Source organism: Antechinus flavipes, chromosome 1, assembly GCF_016432865.1.
Source record: "Antechinus flavipes isolate AdamAnt ecotype Samford, QLD, Australia chromosome 1, AdamAnt_v2, whole genome shotgun sequence".
Classification (NCBI taxonomy): Eukaryota; Metazoa; Chordata; class Mammalia; order Dasyuromorphia; family Dasyuridae; genus Antechinus; species Antechinus flavipes.
The window spans coordinates 394167033-394190625 of NC_067398.1; positions in this window are offsets into that span (position 1 = coordinate 394167033).

The following is a 23593-nucleotide window of genomic DNA, read 5'->3' on the forward strand; positions in this document are numbered from 1 at the left end:
TGGAAAATGAAAAGAAAAAAACCTATTTACACACAGCACCCATGGAACCACGATAAAGATATTCAAAATAATTAAAAAGGGAAATGAAAGGAAATATTACGAGTGAATTTATTTTTTAAATGGATAATTTTAATTATATTAAATTGAAGGTTTTTAAAAATCCAACAATTGAAATTAGAAGGGAAACAAAACTTAGGAAAAATCTTTGCAACAAATTTCTGATAAAAATGTTATATCCTATATGAAAAACACATAGTATATTAAATTTATATGAAAATATGTGGGATGTTTTACATTAATGACATGTAAGATATGAGCTTTTATCAGAGAAACATACATATACATATGTGTACATGTTTATATATGTGAAAATGATTCAAATATACAAGACAAAGAACCACCCAAAAGATATGCACAGATAATTCTCAAATAAGAAATCCAAGCTATCACTAATCTTGTAAAATGGTTAAAATCACTAATAATTAAGCAAAAGTATGTGTGACAGTAATGTCCACAAAAATAATAAGAGACTCTCATAGTAAGAAAAAGCAAAAAGGGCTTGATTACAATCTTCCAAGAAAGAGCATCTTTCGTCTGAAAAGGTATTTGTCAGCAAAGAAGTGCAAAGCAAAAAACTTCAAAATACAAGATGAAAAACATGTCCCTGAACTCAGAAACCCCACCAGCCTTTTCTCCTGTTATTTAGGGGAGTCCAGGCTTACATTCTAGTTATGGAAATCTAATCCAGAAACAAAAGAATAACAAGTCAATAATAATAAACTCCTCCAGTAAGAGAATTTAAAGTCAGCATCATCTTTAAAAGAAGTACTTAAATGCTAATTAAGAGGTGGTAAGAGGAGGGGATAGAAGCCTGCAACTTTTAGTTATAGCTCTATCTGTTATTATAAAGTCTCATGTCACAATTATAGTTTAAGGTTATATTCCCATGAGAGTGTCTTCATTCAGTTAATTCCACACAAAGGTAAAGCAATTTTGAGGTTCTGTATGTATCATGCTTATGATAATGGACAAGCTGACAAAGAAAATTAGAAATATAGCAGGAAAGATGGAGGAATAGACATAGTAGTGAAATGTTTCTGAGTTTTGTAATGATCTATCAACTTTGAGAAACAAGTTGAAAGAATGCCCCCCAATTACATATATATGTATGCAATTACATACATATTACATGTATATGTATGTAATAATATTGTACAACATGTATGTATGTAATGCATATATATGTATATAATAATATTACATATATAAATGGATGAAAATACTATGATAAGTAAGGAAAGAAAAGAGTCAAAAAAGGGAGAAAAATAAATAAGAAAAACAAATGAGAAATATTTAGTCTGAGTAAATTTAAAAGATTTGAGATAGGGTAGATAAAATGATTAAGGAAAGGATGAGAGGGAGATCCGATGGAAATAGACTATCACTAAAATAATGATATTTTTCAATTGTTTCCAACTCTTTGTGACCTCATTTGGGGTTTTCTTAGCAAAGATACTGGAGCAGGTTGACATTATCTTCTCCAGTTCATTTTGTAGATGAAGAAACTGAGGAAAACATATTAAGTGATTTGCCTAGATTTGTATAGCTAGTATTTGAGGTCAAATTTGAATTCAGAAAGATGAATTTTCTTATTTGTTAATTCTGAATTAAATATTAGATTTGATAATATACCAAATTATATGGAAGATATACATATTTATTTGTTTTTCACTTACAATATCTATTTTGTTCAATTGTTTTAGTTATATTCCACTCTTTGTGACCCTATTTGGGGTTTTCCTAATAAAGCTACTGGAGTAGTTTGCCAATTCCTTCTCTAACTCATTTTACAGATAAGGAAATGAAGCAAACAGTGTAAGCGACTTGCCCAGAGTCATACAGAAAATAAGGTCCTAAGGCCAGATTTGAAGTCAGAAAGATCAATCTTCCTGACTTCAGGCCTGCCACTCTACACACTGTGTCATAACATTAATTCTATAGAGATACAGGACATTTTAAAACTATTCCATAAGGAGGAAAATATTTGGATTAGACTAATCTGAGACCAACTTTCATAAACAGCTGCTGTACACATATAATAATAAACTTAATTATCTGTGGATTATCCTTCTATTAATAGATACAATCTTGTATACTTTCATAAATCTCAGATTTCTATGTAAACATAGTCAACTCAGTGCTATAACTAGACAATTGGTCAAAAGGAGGCACACTGAATCAGCCAAACAGACAATGAGAAATATTTTGTTTTCATTTTCATTTGAGTATTCCAGTTGTAGGATCCATCACTATCTATCAACAGTAACTTACTTCCTGTGAAAGGAAATAAGCAAACTAATTCAGCTTGCCTTGCTATTGATCTGAGGATGATTGGATCATAGATTTATAACTAAAAGTGTTTTGGAGGTCATCAGGTACAACATTTTCCATTTTCAAAGGAGGAAACTGAGGCACATAGAAATTAAGTAGTTTGCTAAAGTTTGCACAGTTACTTATGACCTTGCTATAGAAAAGGAATAGTACATGATAAGTATCATCATCATCTTGGTTTTCTTTTCTGGTTTTATCCCCTACCATCCTTTCAATTCAACATTTCCCAAGTGTAAGGCTAGCCTACATATTGGAGCAATTTTCCTACCAAAGTGTTGAATACTCCCTCTGCTATCTTCCAGTCACTTGATGGTGGAACTATTCGGTAATGATTACTCATATCTTTGCTAGATGATATATCTAGGATATATTATTGATATAAATATTCTTGTCTAGTCAGATTTATGATTTTAGCTTTAGAAATAACTTTTAAAAATGCTAATTCAAATCATCCATAAGTATTGTGGCAGGTGTCACTTCAGTTTCTATATGAAAAAGATGTTAAAGAAAATTTCAATATGGACATTTTACAACATCTACTTTATGCTAAAGTTTAGGATAAGCAATAATGGAAATAAAAAGATAGAATAACACATCATAATTGCCCTCAGAAAAACATAGTAGATAAAATAAATTACTAAATATAGGAGTAGGTGATGAGATATTTTAGTTTTGTTTTATTTTTAATAACTTCATACTATAATACTATGTCTAGAAGACTAGAAACTCAGTTAATGAGAGAGCAATTTATTTTGTTTTAATAATTCTTATTTAAACTCTTATTTAAAATCACAAGTGTGGAGGGGAACAACAAAAAGAATAATTGGGTAATATTAGGATAAGCTTAAAGTTCCATTTAAAAATACTTTATTTTTAACAGTATGTCAGATAACTATCCAGTTGTGTTTGGAGTTATATCAAAGGGACAACTTCTGAGGGATATTAAATTAATCGGATGGGGCAAAGCTAAAACTTGGCAAGTAGGTGCAAGAGAATGAGAATCCTAAATTGTTTTCATTCAAGTAAACATACTGACACCATTAATGAAAGGCAGAGATAGGTCTGATATGTTGGTGAACCATGTGAGAAGTAAAGACAAGGCTCTAATACAAATAATTTGTTAGTGGGTTTGAGCCATTTCACTGTAGGTAAAATCAAAAGTATTTCATGGGGGGCAGTTGGTGGTACAGTGGATAGAGCTCCAGCCCTGAAGTCAGGAGAATCTGAGTTAAAATCTGACCTCAGATACTTAATACATCCTAGCTGTGTGACCCTGGGCAAGTCACTTAACTCCAATTGCCTCAGCAAAAAAAAAAAAAAAAATCTATGAAGCATGAAAAAGCTCTTCTGGGACAAATAATAATGTGATTAGAAAATTCTTTCTTCTTTCAGACACTATTTAAGTGTCCCATAATTAAATAGGCTTTTAATTTTTTCTTTAGACAAAAATCTATAGTCTATAGATTGTTATTATTTGTAATCTGTTATATAAGGGTCTATTGAAGGAAGTGACATGTTCAGTATAGAGAAGAAAAGATTGAAGAAGGTTTGGCAGAAAGGAAGGGCACTTGATAATTGTCTTCCCTTGAAAGAAAGTTATATGGCTCAGGAGTGAAAATAGATATATTTGCTTGGCCCTAAAGCACAAAATTCAAACCAATGTGTGGAAGTTGAAAATAGATAAAGCTAAATCTCATTGAAGACATAACCTCCCAACATTTATATTTATGTGAGAGGAGAATTCCACTTAGGTGTTTCAGTGGATAGAACACTGGGCCTGGAGTCAGAAAAAAATTTGAGTTCAAATTTAGCCTCAGACACTTACTAGTTGTGTGACCCTTAGTAAGTCATTAATGTTCTGTTTGTCCTAATCCACTAAAGAAGTAAATAACAAACCACTCCAGTATCTTTGCCAAGACAACCCCAAAAAGAGTATGGTTCTTTAGAGTCATGAAGATCAGACAAGACTAAACAACTGAGCAAAAATAAAAGCAGAAAGGGCCACCCCAAGAGATCCCTTTGTAAGCACACTCCATGAAAACACTAGGAGGTCACTTTTATTGTGTATGGTAGTTGGAATTTGTTTTTTTCTTTGTTTAAAATAGATAGCCTCTAAAGTCCCTTTCAATTCTCAAACTTAGCCATTGTGTAATTATATACAAAAGCATTTCGAATCATGTTCTATTGGATGTACTTTTAAAAGAAATTTCTAAACTTGTTCAAGATAGGATCCACATTTTTTAGTTTAACCATAAATTACATCTATCAGTATGTTTATAAAGATAAATATCTGCCTCATGCAGCTCCAAAAATATAGCTTTGGTTTCTACAGCAATTATATCTTTGCTTTCAAGGGGAAAAGTAACATTTAATAACTATGTGCTTTGTAAAAGTTGGTCCATATTTACATAACCCCAGTTACCTTGTCCAAGTTTTCATTCCATTTTAGTAACCTGTCACCAAGAGAATCTTTTGTTAAGTGCTAACTACCCAAGCCTGAGGCAGATTTGAGAAGGTCTAAACTACATGGCAGGCATTTCTGTTTTAGGGTATATTATGGGTATATGTATTTCTGATGTTCTGACAAGTCTGGAGAGGAATTTGGATATGAAGAGAGCTTTTAAAAACTGAGCATCTGCTAAGGAGATTACAGTGGGCAACAAACCTTACATTGTCACCAGGAAATACATTTTTAGATTGTCAGTTTGGCAAAGAAAGTGTTATTTCTACCAATGCTTAGAGACAATTGTAGCATTTTAACTGTGATACTGAGTTGGGAGTGAAACTGGAGAATCCATTGTCTTAAAAAGCACAGATCAGTTTTTAGTAGAAATAGTGATGTTAAAAGAAACATATAATTAGGCAAGAATATTCTTTCTCTCTCTCTCTCTCTCTCTTTCTCTCTCTCTCTCTCTCTCTCTCTCTCTCTCTCTCTTTTTCTCTTTGTTTCTCTCTCTCACACACGTACATATGTAAGGAATTATGGATATAATTATAATCTAGGAAAATATTTCTTTCAGATGATATTCAGATTTTAAAATGAGCTTTAGATTCCATATAGAAACTTGGAACACCTGAAGGAAACACCTGTTTTTCTCTTATATGTCAATCTGCACATCTGCAAAAAGAAACATGTTAGCATTCCTGAAGTTATTAAAAAGTACTAAAGAAAAAAAGCCTCTACAATTCTACTCACATGCCTCATCCTGACTCAAAGGTGACCCTGGGTTACACATGGCTCAGTTAGCCCAGGGCAGGCCATAACAGGTCCTTCCAAAGGGGAAAATACTTTGAATGTGGTCAGGAGATAGACTGTAGGAAAGTTGGCCACCTGAGAAGCAACCTTTCTCATTTTGGAGAGCCTCAACATCAGATTGGCTATGTGATGGTTAATTTTGGGGTACCTAGTGTCTCCTAAAATCATTTCCTAATGAGCAAAGGAAGTCATCATTTGCATTGGTGCAAACAGAGCCTACTTAGAAAAAAATAACTTTGGACTGTTGGAATGTAGCAATAGACATTAGACATGGTAAAGAGCCATTTAATTATTTTTTTTTAATTTGGAGACCATAGGATTGTAGTTATAGAATGGGGAAGAATCTCAAAAGTCATAGAATTCAATCTTTCTTTAGCAATCTTTATCTAAATCTAAAAAAACCCTAAATATAAATAAATAAATCTTTAACAAGTGGAAATATCGAAGTAATGAGAATATAGGGGATGGGTATGAATTTGTTTGGTTAAATAATTAAAGTTACTTTGCTTTTTGATAATATTCTATAGCTATAAATGACATGATTCCCAGTATGAAAATTGCCTTCATAACTCAGATAACAACCAAATGATGATTTAGTAGCTAAATCATAGGACATTGCCTGAGGCTTATAGGGATGTAGTGACTTATGCAGTGTCAAATAATTAGAAAATCTTGATACCTTCCACTGACTTTCTCCAAATACCACATAAAACCCTACCTTTTTCAGGAAGCAGTTCCTAATCACTCTTAATTCCTTAATTAATAAAAGCTTATTCATTGACTGTCAGGATCTGAAACCAGATCTTAAGTTCAAATGATTGTCCCTCATTGCCCTATAGATAATTCAGAATTATACAACATTCTATACATTGTAATATAGATTTTTGTTTTCTTGCATTTTCATCTGAAAACTGAAGTATAAGAGAAATTATGAGACTTGCAAGTTACCCCAATTAGCTTATGACACAGCAATTTCTAAGACCATAGCTATGTATTATAGAACGAAGAAGAATCTAAGAAGTCATAGAATTCAATCTTTCTTCATTTTACAATGGAAAAGAAGTCTAGTCACTTAAAATTCCTTACTTAAGGTTCTAAAATTAGCAATTTCTGAAGCAGGATTAGAATTCAAGTCAGTCGACTGCAAATTCAGTGCTATTTTCAGTATGGATCTCTTATCTTTACTAGCCATGTTGTCTGCATATAAAAGAGGATATAGGCCAAGAACTTGGTCTGTTTCATAAGTCTAAAATTAAATTTTGCTCAATTTGATTGCATCCATAGTTGGACATTTCCACGGAACACTTTGGCATATGTAGGGTGGCCTGTGTGACAATCTGCATTTTTGATGACATTAATAAAAATAATAGCTAACATTTGCATCATGCTTTAAAGTTTGCAGACTACCTCAGAGGCATAATTGATCTTTAGAATGGTGCTGTGAAATATGTACTACTATTTTTCCCATTTTACAAATGAGGAAAACAATAGAGGGCTTTATTGATTTGCCTAAAGTCATGCAGCTTGTGTATAACAAGTTTTCCTGATTTCATTTAGTTAGCACAATGGATAGAATTCTGGACCTGACTTGATCTGTTAATTTCTGTCTTCCTCAATGTCCATATCTGTAAAATAGAGATAGTAATAACATCTATCTCACCTAGTTGATTTGAAGATAAAATGAAATAAGTATCTTCACAAATATAAAAGCTTTATATAAATATTAGCTAATCTAATTGCTCTTTAACTACCTATCAATCAATCTATCTATCTATCTCTATACTTGTCGATCTACCTATATATCTCTCTATCACATTTTATTTCCTTTCCTTTCCTTTTCACTAAATAAAATTTTTCCCTACTGTTTTTATTTTCTTCTTTTATCTAATGCTGAACAAAACATTCTGTCCTAGAGTGGTTATCATATTCTTTATGCTCAAAACATTTTAGCCTAGGTTTTCTCTAAGATTTTAGCTGAAGTTAAAGGTTTAATTATGAACCTAAAAGAATGAAAATCAACATACTTTAATACTTCACAGTTATCACTTCAGATTTTTATTTTACTTTGTTGATAATTATGGTATGTCCCAGTTGCTATTTTTAGCAATTCCCTCTTCTGTTCACTAAGTGTTCCTTTATTGAAAAAAAAAAACTATATTATTTGTCCATTGGACTTTTCAGGACCATTATCAGATAGGTTGGCTATCTGAAATAGGTCACCAAATTCAGTGACTCCTAGATGAATGGAATTTCTTGGTTCATTCTCATTCTGTGACTTAACATTGTCCAACAGTTTGACTACTTATAGGATTGTTTGGTGAGTTTGGGGGGGGTTGTTTGTTTTTTAAATTAAAGTTGATATCTTTGAACATCTCCAAAACCTGTAGAATTATTGATTTTTTAAAAAATTTACCACTTTGATATCTGTCCTCAAGGAAGCCCAAACATCTTCTCCATAATAAGTAATGAATGAACCAAAATAATGGTCCTTAATATCATCATCCTCATTTACTCATATTTCTTGTCTGTATCTTTTGGTAGACTGAGCAGCTCAATCCCTTATGGTATCACAGAGTATCAGCATTGGAAGAGATCTCAGTGGCCATCCAGTCCAAGCCATACCTACATAAATCACTTTTGTCACATTTTCTGAAAATTTCCAGTTTTATCTTGAAATTTTTTTGGCAATGGGAACTCAGAATCTCATGAAGCAACATATCCCACGTACAGAAATCAATTTAAGAAATATTTATGAGACACCTACTATGTTTGAATGTTCTGTGTTAATTGATGGGAATACAAAGAAAAGAGAAAAAAAAGTCTATCATCATGGAACTTATTATCTACCAGGAGAATGTAACTTATCTGCAGATAAATACATGGAAAAGACAAAGTAATTTGAGGAGGAAACAAATGATAATGATGAGTTGTGAAAAAGTTACCTTTAGGAGATTGGATAATTCTGGCATCTGAGTTGAACCTTGCAGACAAAAATTATAGAATTAGCATGCTTTTCATTGTTTGAGGCACTAGACATCTACAAGCTAAGACATGTCAATCAATAAAGAAAAGAAGCATTTATTGATCATTATTAGCCATCAGGCTAAAATCAACCTCTCTTCAGTTTTCCCCATTGTTACTAGTCCTAAGCAAATAGAATAGGTTTAGGTGTCAGTCTAAACCTGACTTTTGTGTTGCTATTACATTCAGGAGGGTGGAGAACTATGGCCTTGTTTTTGAGGAACTTATAGCTTTCACATTAATTATTCATTCAATAGACAGTTTTTAAAATAAATTCTATTTAACAACATTTATTTAAGTGCCTCCCATGCTCAAGATACTGTGCTAGGGAGTACAACATGTGGAAGAAGTAGAGAGAGAGAAAATGCCATTTTTCACTGCTTAAGAATGAAGGGTGTCTAGGGTTACCTAAATTGAGTTAGATGAATCATTTGGTTAAAATGAAGTTCTAGTCAACTTGCTGTGATATTGGACACAATATCAGGTTTAGAGTCAGAGAATCTGTTTGAATTTTGGCTCTAGAATTAACTAACTACATGACCTTAGAAAAAATTGTGAGTTCTGTTTAATGGGAGGGGGGGTGGGATGGGTGGCCAATTACAGCCCATTTCTCAGGGAATAGTGAGATTTATGCTTCCTCACCTGCTATACAGAGAATGTATCCCTTCCCTGGTTCTAATCCAGCATGTGCAAATTTGAGAATCCAAATTCTTGTCACAAGTGACTAAAGAACAAGGAATAAGTGATAATCAAATTTCTTCTAGTTGGCTTCAGAGTTTAAAGGTCTGGCATATAAAGAGAGGCTGGGCTAGAACTGAGTGTACTTTGACAAGATTCTAGTGAATGATCTCTCAGTCTTTCCTATTAACATCTGATCTTTTCTCAAGTTACCTTGTCTCTTCCATGTGTTTATCTGTATATTAGTTGCATTTTCTTAATAGATTTCTCCTGGTAAATAATTTCTTTGAATTCCCAGAATTGGGATGGAGATAGGTAACATTTCAACTTAGCCAATGGTAAGCCCTCTTGTTTTCCCTTGTGAATGAATGTCCTGGGGGGTGACCAGGAGATCCATCAAAGTAGTCCTGAGGATTCATTGGCAGCATAGCAGAGAATTTGAAAATAACCAACAGCAGCAGCTGCCAAGTCCACTGAAGCTAGAGAGCATTAGGGGAGTGGTCCTACTTCACCCAACACAATTATCTATCAGTCAAAACTTCAAGTCATGCTTGGAACTATTCCAGCCAAGCAAGGCAGTGATTTATTCATTAACAATGCTTCATCCCAAAGAAAAATTGGTCAGGAGTCCTTGAAGGGAGAAAAGTGCTCCTAGGGCCATGAATCATGAAGTATCCCTCAGTCCTATACATTCTTTATATAAAAGTGCCTAGCTGCCTCTAAGTTTCAGCCCACTTTTCCCAGACCACTGTATGTGTGTAAATGGGAGAGTGTACCCTAAATGTGGAGGGTGTTTTGTAATTGTTGCTCTTATTATATCTTCTTATCAAATATTTTTGTCATGTGAGATGCCAACTGGTTGATCAATATTGGGGAGCATCCTTTAATAGGATGTATACAACAGATTTCAGAGGATATAAGATAACCAGTCTATAAATGTGAACTACTACTATTAAAATTTTTTCCTAATTAGTCTGGTTTAGATTTAAAGTTCCACTTATCAATTAATTTTAGAAAGAAAAAAAATTCCTCTTCCAAGACCATAGAATATAGCCCTAGCTCAGGCTATTTATTTTTAGAGATGACTGTCAAAGCAACAGAGCAAAAGAACAGGGATGGCTCAGTGCAACCCACCACTAGTATGAATTCCTTAGTAGTTTCCTTTTGTTAGACAGATGGTTATTTTCCCAAAAGAATAAGAGGAGGGATCTCTCCATCTGGATTATTTTTGTATGTTATCAATACATTTAGGGAAAAAATATATAGAAAAGACAAAAAGTACCCTGCTTCTTTGCTTGAGCATTTTTTCCCTTAGCTCTGACCAAAAAATAAATTCCTAACAGTGTCAGGCAATTAAAAAAGGTCTTTTTTGTTTCCTGGCAATATATATCTTTGTTCTGGACTATTCCCTTCTAACCTTCTCAACTGCTAAATTTTCTGAGATGAATCATCATGTTGGAATAGAAGAATGTCATTTTCATGCATGGATCTGTGCAATCATCTATTGTAAATCATGCAAAGCACAGGGAAGATCTAAGATAGGGAGGATATAGCAAAGAAATAGGAGAAAGTTCTTTCTGGATTAATATTAAGTTTCCTCAAAAGGGAATAACTTAGCCATGACATTGGCATTTTGTCACTCTCTATGTGTCAGAGTGTAGGCTTTGGGGGGCCAACCTATATGACAAGTAGCATTGTTAACAACAAATGGTATGATGTGATTTGACAAGTTTTCAGCATGAGATATTATCAGCATTATCTCTCTGCTTGAAAGTATACCAATGCTGCTATTTGCCAGCAAAATAAATGGTTTGCATTAGGAAAAGGTGACCTTTCTCCTACCTTCAGAACTAAGACCTGCTCTACTCTGCTCCAATACTGCTTGTTTGGGAATACAATATAGTCTTTCCTGTCTCTTATCAAACTTTGTAACAACTATTGAAAATTATGTTTTCAGATATAATACATTAAATACAGAAAATGTGATCATTAGTAAAAATAGCAAAGTAGTCAGTTGGTTTTCTGTGATTCTCTTTCTCTTGTGCTCTTTTCCATTCTTTTAAGGGAAATCAAACATATGGATTAAAGTAAAAACAAACAATATAAAATATAACCCTGCTTTAGAAATATAAGGTAATTTGTGTATTTCTGGGGGAGGAGGCAAAGAAGAGATTCTCCCAATCTAGAGAATTAGAAAATGTTGAAGGAGGAAACTGAGTTGAGTTGTGAAGGAAGTTTTAAGAGAACTAGAGGGTAGGAAGAAGTACATTCTAGGAATGAAGTGATGGTGGTGGGACAACCTAGAAAAGATATGGAGATGGAAGTAGACACAGCCTCACAGATATGAAGCAGAATATGAGAGAAATGAAGCAGAATGATGTGAAATAAGCTCAGTAAAATAGACTGGATCCAGCTAGATGGGGCTTCAAATTAAAAAGAGAGGAGGAGATTTTAACTTAGAAGCAATAGAGAATCAAAAGAGAATCTAAAGCAAGAGAGTGAGATGGTTAGTCTTATGTTTTTAAAATATCACTTTGACAACAGAGTGGAGGATGGATTATAAAGAGAAGAGATGAGGCAAAATGTCTAGCAAGAGGGCTATGTCAATTAAGGTAAAGGAGGTGAGATAGAATTCCCTGTTTATGAAATAGGATGATATCTGTAAAACGATTGGCATGCATGGATACATAACAGGTGCTTTATAAATACCTGTTACATTCTCTTCTCTTCTTCCTGTCTACCTCAGTTTGTATAGTCACATAATAAGATTTTGATATCTTTACAATGGATAAAATGTGGAGAAGATTAGGTCAACATTCATCTCATTGAGTCAAGAAAAAGACAGACATTTGGCTGAGCAAATAAATTAACCTGACCGTGAGTTTTAAATAGATAGTTGTTAACTAGGCCCTGGAAGAAATTCAGCAGCTTGAAAATGAGAGATTGAAGCAAATACCTGTGGAAGAGACACTGTGGAGGTCAGAAAGATGATTTTTTTTTTGGCCCACTACCCTGTTGCTGGACCAATCAGACACTGAGTCCAGCGGAAAGATAGACACAATCTAGATAGGCATAGATAATAGACAAAACATCCTGGAAGTGAATACCGGATAGGGATGTAATTCCTGTCAGAAAACAGAGCATCAAAAGGAACAGATTTAGTAATCTAGCTTAGTGGCATTCAACATCAAGTATTTAAAAACTTCTATATTTCCAGAATTCTTATTCCTTACTCCATATCTATAATCTTAAGTTGAGTTACACTGACCTTCAGGTAGTTCTATGAACAAAACACTCCATAACTCTGCTTCTGGAATATCCCTTGTATATTCCCCATGCCTGAAATGCTGTTTTTCTTTGCCTTCTGGCTTTCATGGTTTCGTTGAAGTGCCAGTTAAAATCCCATTTTTTAAATTGAAAGCGTCCTTTAACTCCTCTTAATTCTAGCACTTTCTCTCTGTCAATTATTTTTTACATATTTTGTATATAGCTTGCTTTGTATATGTTTGTTTCATGATTGGTCCTCCATTAGATTTTAAGTTTCTTCAGGACAGGGATTCTCTTTTGCCTCATTTTGTATCCCCATCATCTAGCAGAGTATCCAACATATAGTTGGCACTTAATAATTATTTAGGGCAACTAGGTAGCTCAGTGGATAAAGTATCACACTGGAGTCAAGAAGATGTCTTCCTGAGTTTAAATCTGGCCTCTAACTTACTATCTGTGTGACCTTAGGAAAGTCATTTAATACTGTTTGTTTGAACTTCTTACCTATAAAATGAGCTTGACAAAAAAATGGAAAGCCACTCTGATATTTCTGCCAAGAAAACCTCAAATGGAGCTGTGAAGAGCTGGACAAGACTGAAAAACTACTGAAAAAACAATAAATGTTTATTGACTGATTGTTGGAAGTCATTTTAAAAAAAGTCCTAGTTCTAATAATATCAGAAGTCCCTTTGACATACATGTATCTTTTAGTATGCCTCACCAATATTATACTTTTGTTTGTATGCATTTGTTAGAAGTTGATATGTAGAATGTTTTATAATACCCACTTTTATTCTATACTTTTTAAATAAAAGCCTTTGCTATGAACTAAAGGTGTTCGTTGGACACCTTTAGTGTAATAGGAAACAAATTGATAGGGGTTCACCTACTAAAAGAACAGATCTAGATAGATGGGGCTTCAAATTTAAAAAGAGAGTTATTGTTAGAATTCAAGGCAGCAGCAGCAGCTAGCAAGGACTCAAACTCAGACTGGGAGTACAAGTTGAGGGAGAAGAGATACAAAACAAGAAAGAGATGAGAAAAAATGGGATGTATTTTCTTCTCTGTGACTAAAATGACTCATTACAACTAAAGAGTGCTCAATTGTATTTCATTTTAATTATTTTTTTTCATTTATTTTATGTCATTTGTTTTTCATTAGTTTAAATGTCTCCCTATATTTCTTTGAATACTTCATGTTGCTTATTTCACTAGTAAAAAGAACTCCTGAATGAGAAAGTTACTTCTGCCAAAGAGAAGTCAAATTTCACTGTAAGTTATAGTTTTAGAATTTTGTATGGAGCCCTTGGAAATTGACATTTGTCCAGTCTATGGGCCTATAGCTAGTATGTCTCAGAAATGGAACTTTAACTCAGGTCATCTTGATTTTTAAAGGTCAACTTTCTGTTTTTTGCATCTCTCATAGTGTAATAAAATCTTTTAAGATAGACTTTTGTTGATATTTTATTGTTACATTATTTTATTGATATAAATTATTGTCAAAAATTTGTAAAATTTAAAACTTATTTTCCAAAAAAAAGAATAAGAAGAGGAAAAAATGAACAAATATTAAAATAACTTCATCTTATACTCCTTTTCCATAATCATGAACCTTTACTTCTGGAGGGGAGCAAAATATATATTCTTTGTTTGAAAATGATGAGCTATTTCTTCAAGATTGAATTTACAGCTACAGTATTACAAAAATACTTTCCTTATACATAATTTGTAATAGTTCTTGTTGGGAAGTACTTTTTATACTAAAAGAAACTTTGGAGAGATTAGAAATAGTTCAAAATGGAAAGAAGAACATAAAAAATGTTTTGGTGAATATTACCTTTGGAGATAGGAATTTTTCTCCTTTAAAAATAAAAAAAAATCTTTATATCTGTAATTAATCCTTTTTTCCACACTTTATTTTAAAATCGATATTTTGAATAGGAAACAAAGTAATATGAATAAAGATGACTTTTGATATCACTTCTATGGACAAAGTTTTATCTTTATAATTATAAATAATTTATAATTTGCAGCATCTAGTTCCTAATGTTTCTTAATTATTGTATTCTGTATACAGTATTATAGTTTTTTATATTCCTTTCTTCACTTGGCTTACTTAACTTTGCATCCATTCATGTGAGTCTTTCCATACTTATTATTTTTACAGAATAACAATAATACATTATTAAACCATAATTTGTCTAAGCATTTCCCAGTTACTGAGCACCTACTTCCTTTCCATTTTAGATTCACATGGGTCTAAGCTTTGGGTTCAAAATTCAAAGGTTTTCTAATTTCATATTACTTTGTTTCCTATTCAAATTATCGATTTTAAAATAAAGTGTGGAAAAAAGGATTAGTTACAGATATAAAGATTTTTTTTGTATTTTTAAAGGAGGAAAATTCCTATCTCCAAAGGTAATATTCACCAAAACATTTTTTATGTTCTTCTTTCCATTTTGAACTATTTCTAATCTCTCCAAAGTTTCTTTTAGTATAAAAAGTACTTCCCAACAAGAACTATTACAAATTATGTATAAGGAAAGTATTTTTGTAATACTGTAGCTGTAAATTCAATCTTGAAGAAATAGCTCATCATTTTCAAACAAAGAATTTATATTTTGCTTTAGGGAAAAATAAAAAAAAAATCAATTTAGTAGATTTCTCTCTTCTGACTTAAAAAAAAAATGCCCAATTTCCTTTTCACTCTCTGCTCCCTCCAATCTCCCTCCTTCCCCAAAGAATTTAACTGCTTCTCCATTGAAATAATAGTCACTTGACCTTCATGGAATTTTCTAAAATATTCTGGGATACTTTTTCTACATACTACTATCCCCCACCCAAAGATAACTTGCAGAGCTAAAGAGAAAATACATAAGATGTGATTTAGAGAACTGATTGCATTGACATATATTGTGTCAGATCCTATTGAAAATGATTATAGAGATGTATGTTTTCAAGTGGCCAAGAGTTCTCATAACTGACAGTAGTTTTGTACCAAATGCAAAACATTACTTGCTTCCTGTCTGCATTCTTTCAAAAGTATTTATTGCATTGCATAGTGTAAAATGAAATTGTCTTCCTGTAATACTTGCCTCCTATAAAATTTCACTCATGCGGGTCATGGGATTACATGTAAGGCTATCAGGATATGTTTTTCTTAAAATCAAATGCATTGCACTTCTCAAAACATCTGGGTAAATTGTATGGTGCCATAGTAATTGAAAATAGGATAGCTATCTTTCAGCTCTGAGAAAAACAAAATTATTCTAAGGCTTAGCCAGCAGGAGAAGGCTTTTTTTTTCCCCTCATGGAAACTAAAATAGTTCTGAACTATGAGGCAAGGTAGTAAAATGGAAAAGTCTTGAGTCAGAGGGAACTGAGTTCTATCTGATATTTAGTAGTAATATGATCACTGATAAGAGACATCTCTAGAATCAGTTTACTCATCAATAAAAATGGGGTAATTATATATGTAGCATGTGCTTGCAAAGTTGTTGTGAGAACTAGTGGGGAAATTTATGAAATTTAAATTCTTTCAAAATTCCTAAAGTGTTACATAAAAATTTCAATTATCATGAATTTTCATAATTCTTATAAAAGAGAAAACTTTTCTGTCTTACCCCAGATTCCATGTTCTCTCATAAATCACAATCTGAAACAATATTTTGAACATTAAGGAATTGAGAGAAATGGTAGAATTTTTGCCTGGGTCCTCATCCTTGCTAGCAGATGGGCAAATAATTCCATTTCTTCCTTCCTTTCCTTCCTTCCTACTTCCTTCCTTCCTTCCTTCCTTCCTCTCTTTCTTTCTCTTTTTTCTTTCTTTCTTTCTTTCTTTCTTTCTTTCTTTCTTTCTTTCTTTCTTTCTTTCTTTCTTTCTTTCTTTCTTTCTTCATTCATTTAACATTTCTCCCCAGTTACATACAAAGCAATTTTTTTATGTTTGTTTTCAAGATTTTTGAGTTTAGGATTCTCTCCCTTATCTCCACCCACAATTTTAAAAAACACATGTGAAGTTATGCAAAACATTTCCATAAAAGTCAAGTTGTAAAGAAAACATAGATTTCCTACCCTAATGAAAATAAAAACCTTCAAGAAAAATTAAGTTAAAGAGAGAGAGAGAGAGAGAGAGAGAGAGAGAGAGAGAGAGAGAAACTGAGACAGAGAAAGAGAGAGAGAGAATAATTTAATCTATATTCAGATACAATTGGTTCCTTTTCTGGGTAGGATTTTTCATTTTAAGTTCTTCAAAGTAGTCATGCATTATTGTACTACTGAGAATAGTAAAGTCATTTACAGCTGATCACCCCAGAATATTGGGATTACATTGCATACAGTACATGTCACTTTGTTCATGGAGGACTTTTCAGGTTTTGTTTTGTTTTTCTCAGAGCATCCTGGTCATCATTTCCCAAAGAATAACACTCCATCCCAAGCATATAATACAGTTTATTGAGCCATTCTCCAACTGATGGGCATCCCCTCAATTTCCAATTTTTTTTGGTTCTGAAAAAAGAGCTGCTATGAATATTTTTGTACATGTAGGCAATTTTCCTTTTTTTTTTTTTCATAATCTCTTTTGGTATTCATGTCTAGTAGTGGTATTGTTAGTTCAAAGGATATGCATGAATTTATAAACTTTTGGACAGAGATCATATCTTTTGATCATGTATCATCTGAGGTATGGATCTTATTTTTTATAAATTTGACTAATAAATTTACAATTTTTTAAAAATTAATTTCTCTATGATTAATAGACCTTATCAAAGAAACTTACTTTGAATTTTTTTTTACAATTATTATTGCTAATTGCATTTTCACCTATATTTTCTTTCTCTCCTTTCATCCTGTCCTTCCTCAAGGGTGTTTTTCTGCTGACCACTTTTTCCCCTGGTATGCCCTTTCTTTTGTCACCCTTCTCACCCTTCCTATATCCCATATGCCTCCTATCTTCCTGCAGGGCAAGAAAGATTTCTATACATATTGAATATATATGTTATATTAAGCCAATTCTGATGAGAGTAAGGCTCATTCATTTCCCCTCTGTTCCCCTGCTTCCCCTCCACTGTACAAGCTTTTTCTTGCCTCTTTTATTTATGGCAGATAATTTGTAGCATTCCACTTTTCCTTTTCCCTTTCTCCCAGTACATACTTCTCTCACCCTTTAATTTCGTCATTTAAAAATATGTATATTATCCTTTCATATTCAACTCACACCCGTGTTTTCTGTCTATATATAGTACCGTTAATTGCTACCATAATGAGAAAATTCCAAAGAGTTATAAGTATCATCCTACCATGTAGGAATGTAAACTTTATGACATCACTTTTCTGATTACGTCCTTAAATTTCTCCAGATCCCACTATTGGAAAATTGGTTTTTCCATTCAGCTCCAGAGTTTTCATCATGAATGCTTGAAAATCCTCTATTTCATTGAATGATCACTTTTTCCTTTGAAGTATTATACTCTGAAGGATTTGCTGAGTGTTTAATTCTTGGTTGTGATCCTAGCACTATTGATTTTTGAAATATCATATTCCAAGAACACTGGTCCTTTAATGTAGAAGTTGCTAAATGTTGTGTTATCCTGACTGTGGCCCCATTATACTTGGACTTGTTTCTTACTGGGTGCTTGTGATATTTTCTCCTTGAGTGGGGAGTTTTGGAATTTGGCTATGATATTCCAGGGAGTCTTCATTTTGGGATCTCTTTCAGGAGGTGATCAATGGATTCTTTCAATTTCTATTTTACTCTCTGGTTCTAGAATATCAAGACAGTTTCCCTGATAAATTCTTGAAAGAGGATGTCCAGGACCTTGTTTTGATCATGACTTTCAGGGAGACCCTCATTTTTAAAATTATCTCTCCTGTAACTATTTTCCAGGTCAGTGTTTTATTTTTTTCCAATGAGATATTTCCCATTTTTCCTATTTTTTTCACTTTTTTGGTTTTGCTTTATTATATCTTGATTTCTCAGGAAGTCATTAGCTTCCATTTGCTCAATTCTATTTTTTAAGGAATTATTTTTCTTAATAAACTTTTGGACCTCCTTCAATTGGCCAGTTTTGCTTCTTAAGACATTCTCCTCTTTAGCTTTTTGTATTTCCTATTTGTACTACTCTCAATTATTTTCCAATTTTTTCACTAACTCTCTCATTTGATTTTCAAAGTCCATTTTGAGCTTTTACATGGCCTGTGTCCAATTCTTACTTGGAGGCTTTGGATGTAGAACCTTTAACTTTGTGGTCATCTTCTTTGTGTGTTTTGGCTTCCATGTCACTACAAATAACTTTCAATGATTAGAAACTTATTTTTTTTATATCCCCCTCATTTTCCTAATCTATTACTTGGCTCTTAATTCACAAAATTAGGGCTCTGTTTCTAGAGTAGAGTATGCACTGTTCCAAACTTCACGGGTTTTGTGTAGTAGCTATTTTCAGAGATCTTTTTAGGAAACTGAGCACAAGCACTCTTTTCTGCCCTGGAGGTGTTAGAACTGTCCCTGCCCCACTGTAGCTATAAAATCTAGTGTATTAAAGCAATACTGCTAGGAATGGGACTGGTGCTGTGTTGATGCAGCCTGCACTAGGACTGCACACAGAACTCTTACCCGGTTGCCACAGATCCTTTCTGCTGATCTTTCAAGTCCTCTGTGGTGTGTCTGGAAAGAGAGGTTCAGAAGCCTTCAACACTGCTACTGATTCAGAGGTCCTACCTCATTGAGGCTGGATCTGGGTCAGGAGTCAGGATGGGCTGAGGCTGGATCTGGGGCCTGACTTTCCATGGTGTGGTTTGTGCTGGGGTAGCATGCTGCTCTCTTGCTAGGCTCCTAACCTGGTTCCTCAGACTTTTTTGCTGACCTTCTAGGTCTTCTTTGGTCTCTCTGGGCTGAGAGATCTGGAAACCAGTAGTACTGCCTCTGATTCAGAGGTCAGGCTGGGGCTGTGCTGGTCAACCTGCAAGAGAATTGTACACTGGATTCCACCCTGGTGTCACAGACATTTTCTGCTCAACTTCTTTTTTAAAAAAAATCAATCAATTAATTAATTAGCTTATTTTTAAATACACATTGTTTTATTGATCATGTTGAGAGAGAAAAATCAGGACAAAAGGGAAAAAAAAACATGGGGGAAAAAGCAGAAAAAAGAAATGAACATAGCATGTGTTGAATTACATTCAATCTACATTCTGGATGCAGATGGCATTATCTGTCCAAAGTCTATTGGAATTGTGTTGGATCATTGAACCACTGAGAAAAACCAAGGCTTTTGTAGTTGATCATCTCACATTCTTGTTGTTATTGTTTACAGTGCATTCTTAGATTTTCTTGTTTTGTTCAGAATCAGTTCATATAAATCTTTCCAGGTCTTTCTCAAATCAGTTTTGTAAAGTATGGGCTAGCTCCCTGGAGGGCCTCAGGGTCAGCCAGAGTTAGAATAAATCAAAGTCTTTGGTCTTCATGGGGAGAAGTGAAGGAGGCAGGAAGTTGCCATGTGGCTTGCCAAAGATGTATCCTGGATTCTGGAGTCTGGAGTTGCCAGCCTCTCTCCTCCTCATCCTGCAGCCAAGTGCTTCTCACTTCTCTCCTTCCATCCTCTAATCCTACCCAACGGTGATCTTACTACCAAACATTCAGGAAGCACCAGTGGTGAGGAGAGCTATGATCCAAATATATGCTAATAGAGCCATTGAATAGGTAGCTTTAAGTGCTCTCTTGTCTGATTCAGAGTTTCAGCCCTTTTTAGCTTCCATTTTCTTTTGTTTTAGAACACAGGTAGTCACACCCTCCCTGACTTCTCAGGGAGGTGAGAACCCCAAAAGGAGATGATCACGCCCTCCCTGACTTCTCAGGAAGGGAGAGGAAAAGGGAAGTGGGGAGTCAAGACAGATATTGTTAGCGGGTTTCTGGGCTGAAGGGTTTTACTAAAAACAGGTATGTACAAACCCATCAGCAAAGGTAGGATTACACAAGCACATAGTAATATAACTCAGGCTATTAGTGATGACTCTCTCCACAGCCAGTGCAGATTCAATGTGGTGTAACAAACATGAATTGTACATGCAAGTAGTGACATAACAAACAATATGACTCAACACAGTGTTGTAAAAGATTTCCAGAAGTCCTAGAAGGAGGATATGTAAACAGCAGTCACACATACGCCTTCTTCAGCAGCCAAGAGATAGTCCAAAACCAATCTATTGTCCATTGCTTCACATGTCAGGGAATCCAGTGATCCCTGTAGTTTCATCATGTGTCAGGGAATCTAATGATTCCTGAGGGTTTTCAAGTCTTACAAGAATCTTATAATGTCTCAGGAATTTCAATGATTCCTGAGGGTTTTGAAGTCCTGCATCAGACTCATTAACAATTTTTTATGTTCATGAGTCACTTGCCATAACTGCCATGCTCTTTTGTGGTGGGCACAATTAGCAATGGAACCACCTGATGTTTCTTGGGTCTTCTTCATTTCAAGAGCCTTCTCCATTTCTTTCCAGTGGACAAGGCAAATACAGCTCATTGTTATATTCCTTCTCCACCTGTAGAGATACAAGCAAACCCTCTCCCCCAAGCAGTTAGCCTATCTGTTTCTTTCCATTCATTACTTTCTGGATCTCTCCATATCACCTGGCAATTATCTAAAGATAGTGGAGCTGCTCACACTGGACACTGCTCTTCTGATGGGTTATAAAACTTGTCTGCTGGAACCAGTGCATCTTTATCAAAAATCAAGAAGTTAATTGTATAAAGAGCTAAATTTAGGAGTTCTCCATAGGAGAACTCTCCATAGGAGAGTTTACCTCTCAGACTTATGGAGGAGGAAAGAATTTATGACCAAAGAAGAACTAGAGATCATTATTGATCACAAAATAGAAAATTTTCATTATATCAAGTTAAAAAGATTTTGTACAAACAAAACTAATGCAAACAAGATTAGAAGGGAAGTAATAAATTGGGAAAACATTTTTACAGTTAAAGGTTCTGATAAAGGCCTCATTTCCAAAATATATAGAGAATTGACTCTATAAGAAATCAAGCCATTCTCTAATTGATAAATGATCAAAGGATATGAACAGAAAATTTTCAGATGATGAAATTGAAACTATTTCTATTCATATGAAAAGGTACTCCAAATCACTATTGATCAGAGAATTGCAAATTAAGACAACTCTGAGATACCACTACACATCTGTCAGATTGGCTACAATGACAGGGAAAGATAATGACTAATGTTGGGGGGGATGTTGAAAAACTGGGACACTGATACATTACTGGTCGAATTGTGAATGAATCCAACATTCTGGAGAGCAATCTGGAATTATGCTCAAAAAGTTATCAAACTGTGCATACCGTGTGATCCAGCAGTATTACTACTGGGCTTATATTCCAAAGAGATATTAAAGAAGGGAAAGGGACCTGCATGCGCAAAAATGTTTGTGGCAGCCCTGTTTGTAATGGCCAGAAACTGGAAATTGAATGGATGCCCATCAATTGGAGAAAGGTTGGGTAAATTGTGGTATATGAATGTAATGGAATATTCCAGCAGGATGAATACAGAGAGGCTTGGAAAGACTTACATGAATTAATGCTGAGTGAAATGAGCAGAACCAAGAGATCATTATACATTTCAACAACAATACTGTATGAGGATATATTCTGATGGAAGTGGGTATCTTTGACAAAGAGAAGATCCAATCCAGTTCCAATTGATCAATGATGGACAGAATCAGCTACACACAGAGAAGGAACACTGGGAAATGAATGTGGACTACTTGCATTTTTGTTTTTCTTCCCTGTTTTTACCTTCTGAATCCGATTTTTCTTGTGCAACAAGAGAACCATATGGATCTGCACAAATCTATTGCATTTAAGATATACTATAATATGTTTAACATGTATGAGACTGCCTGCCATCTAGGGGAGGGGTGAAGGGAGAGAAGGGGAAAAATGGAACAGAAGTGAGTACAAGCAACAATGTTGAAAAATTACCCATGCATATGTTCTGTCAATAAAAAGCTAAAATAAAAAAGAAAAATAATAATAAAAAGAAATTTAAACGTTCTCTAGGACTGTAGCTTCCCCTTTCTTTTGTTTTTGGAGGAGTGTCTTGATGTCTCTGTTTCTCCTCTCTACTATTGCCTGTATGTCCTCAAGGATTGAAAGGTATGCCAGTGGTGTGTAAAATCTTATACTGTGCACAAAAGTGTGCAAAGTGTTTAGAAGTTTATGCAGGACCATTGTCTGTTTTTATTGCTTGTGGCACATGCATAATGGCAAATGCTTGTATAAGGAATTCAGTGACCACTTGGGCTGTCTCTTTTGCTGCTGGTATTGCAAAAGTAAATTCTGAAAAGGTGTCTACTACAACATGGATAAAAGAGAGATGACCAAAATGGGTCACATCCATTTGCCAGATTTCATTGAGTCTCAAACCACGAGGGTTCTACCCTGGAGGGAGCGTAGGAGCTTGGAAAGGAAGTCAAGCCATACAGGCTTTTACTATGCTCCTAGCTTCCTCTCTTGTTAGAAGCTGCAAATTTTATTTGGGCTGTGGCAATTCTTTGTACCACACCTACTGAATAGGCTGAATCAGATATTATATTTATGTCTCCTGGGTAATAAGTGAGAGCTAGCATGATCGCATATAATTCGTTCTGCTGAGTGGACTGAAAAGGAGTTCTGACTACTCTCTTTATAGTTAAATCATGAGAGTATACAGCACAAATATTGTGTTTGGATGCATCTGTAAAGATAGTTGGCCCTTTAAGAGGAACTTTAGAAACCTTTTCTTCAAGAATCCATCACCAATTATGTAAAAGTCTGGTTATCTTTAATGGAGACCCGTATGCAAAATTTGGAGCCATGGCTAATAAAATTTGCCACTCTGGGATGGTCTCACAGCATACATTAATTTGTGCATTTGTATAGAAGGTATATATCTTGTCAGGTCTTATCCCAGATAATTGTACTGCTCGCTT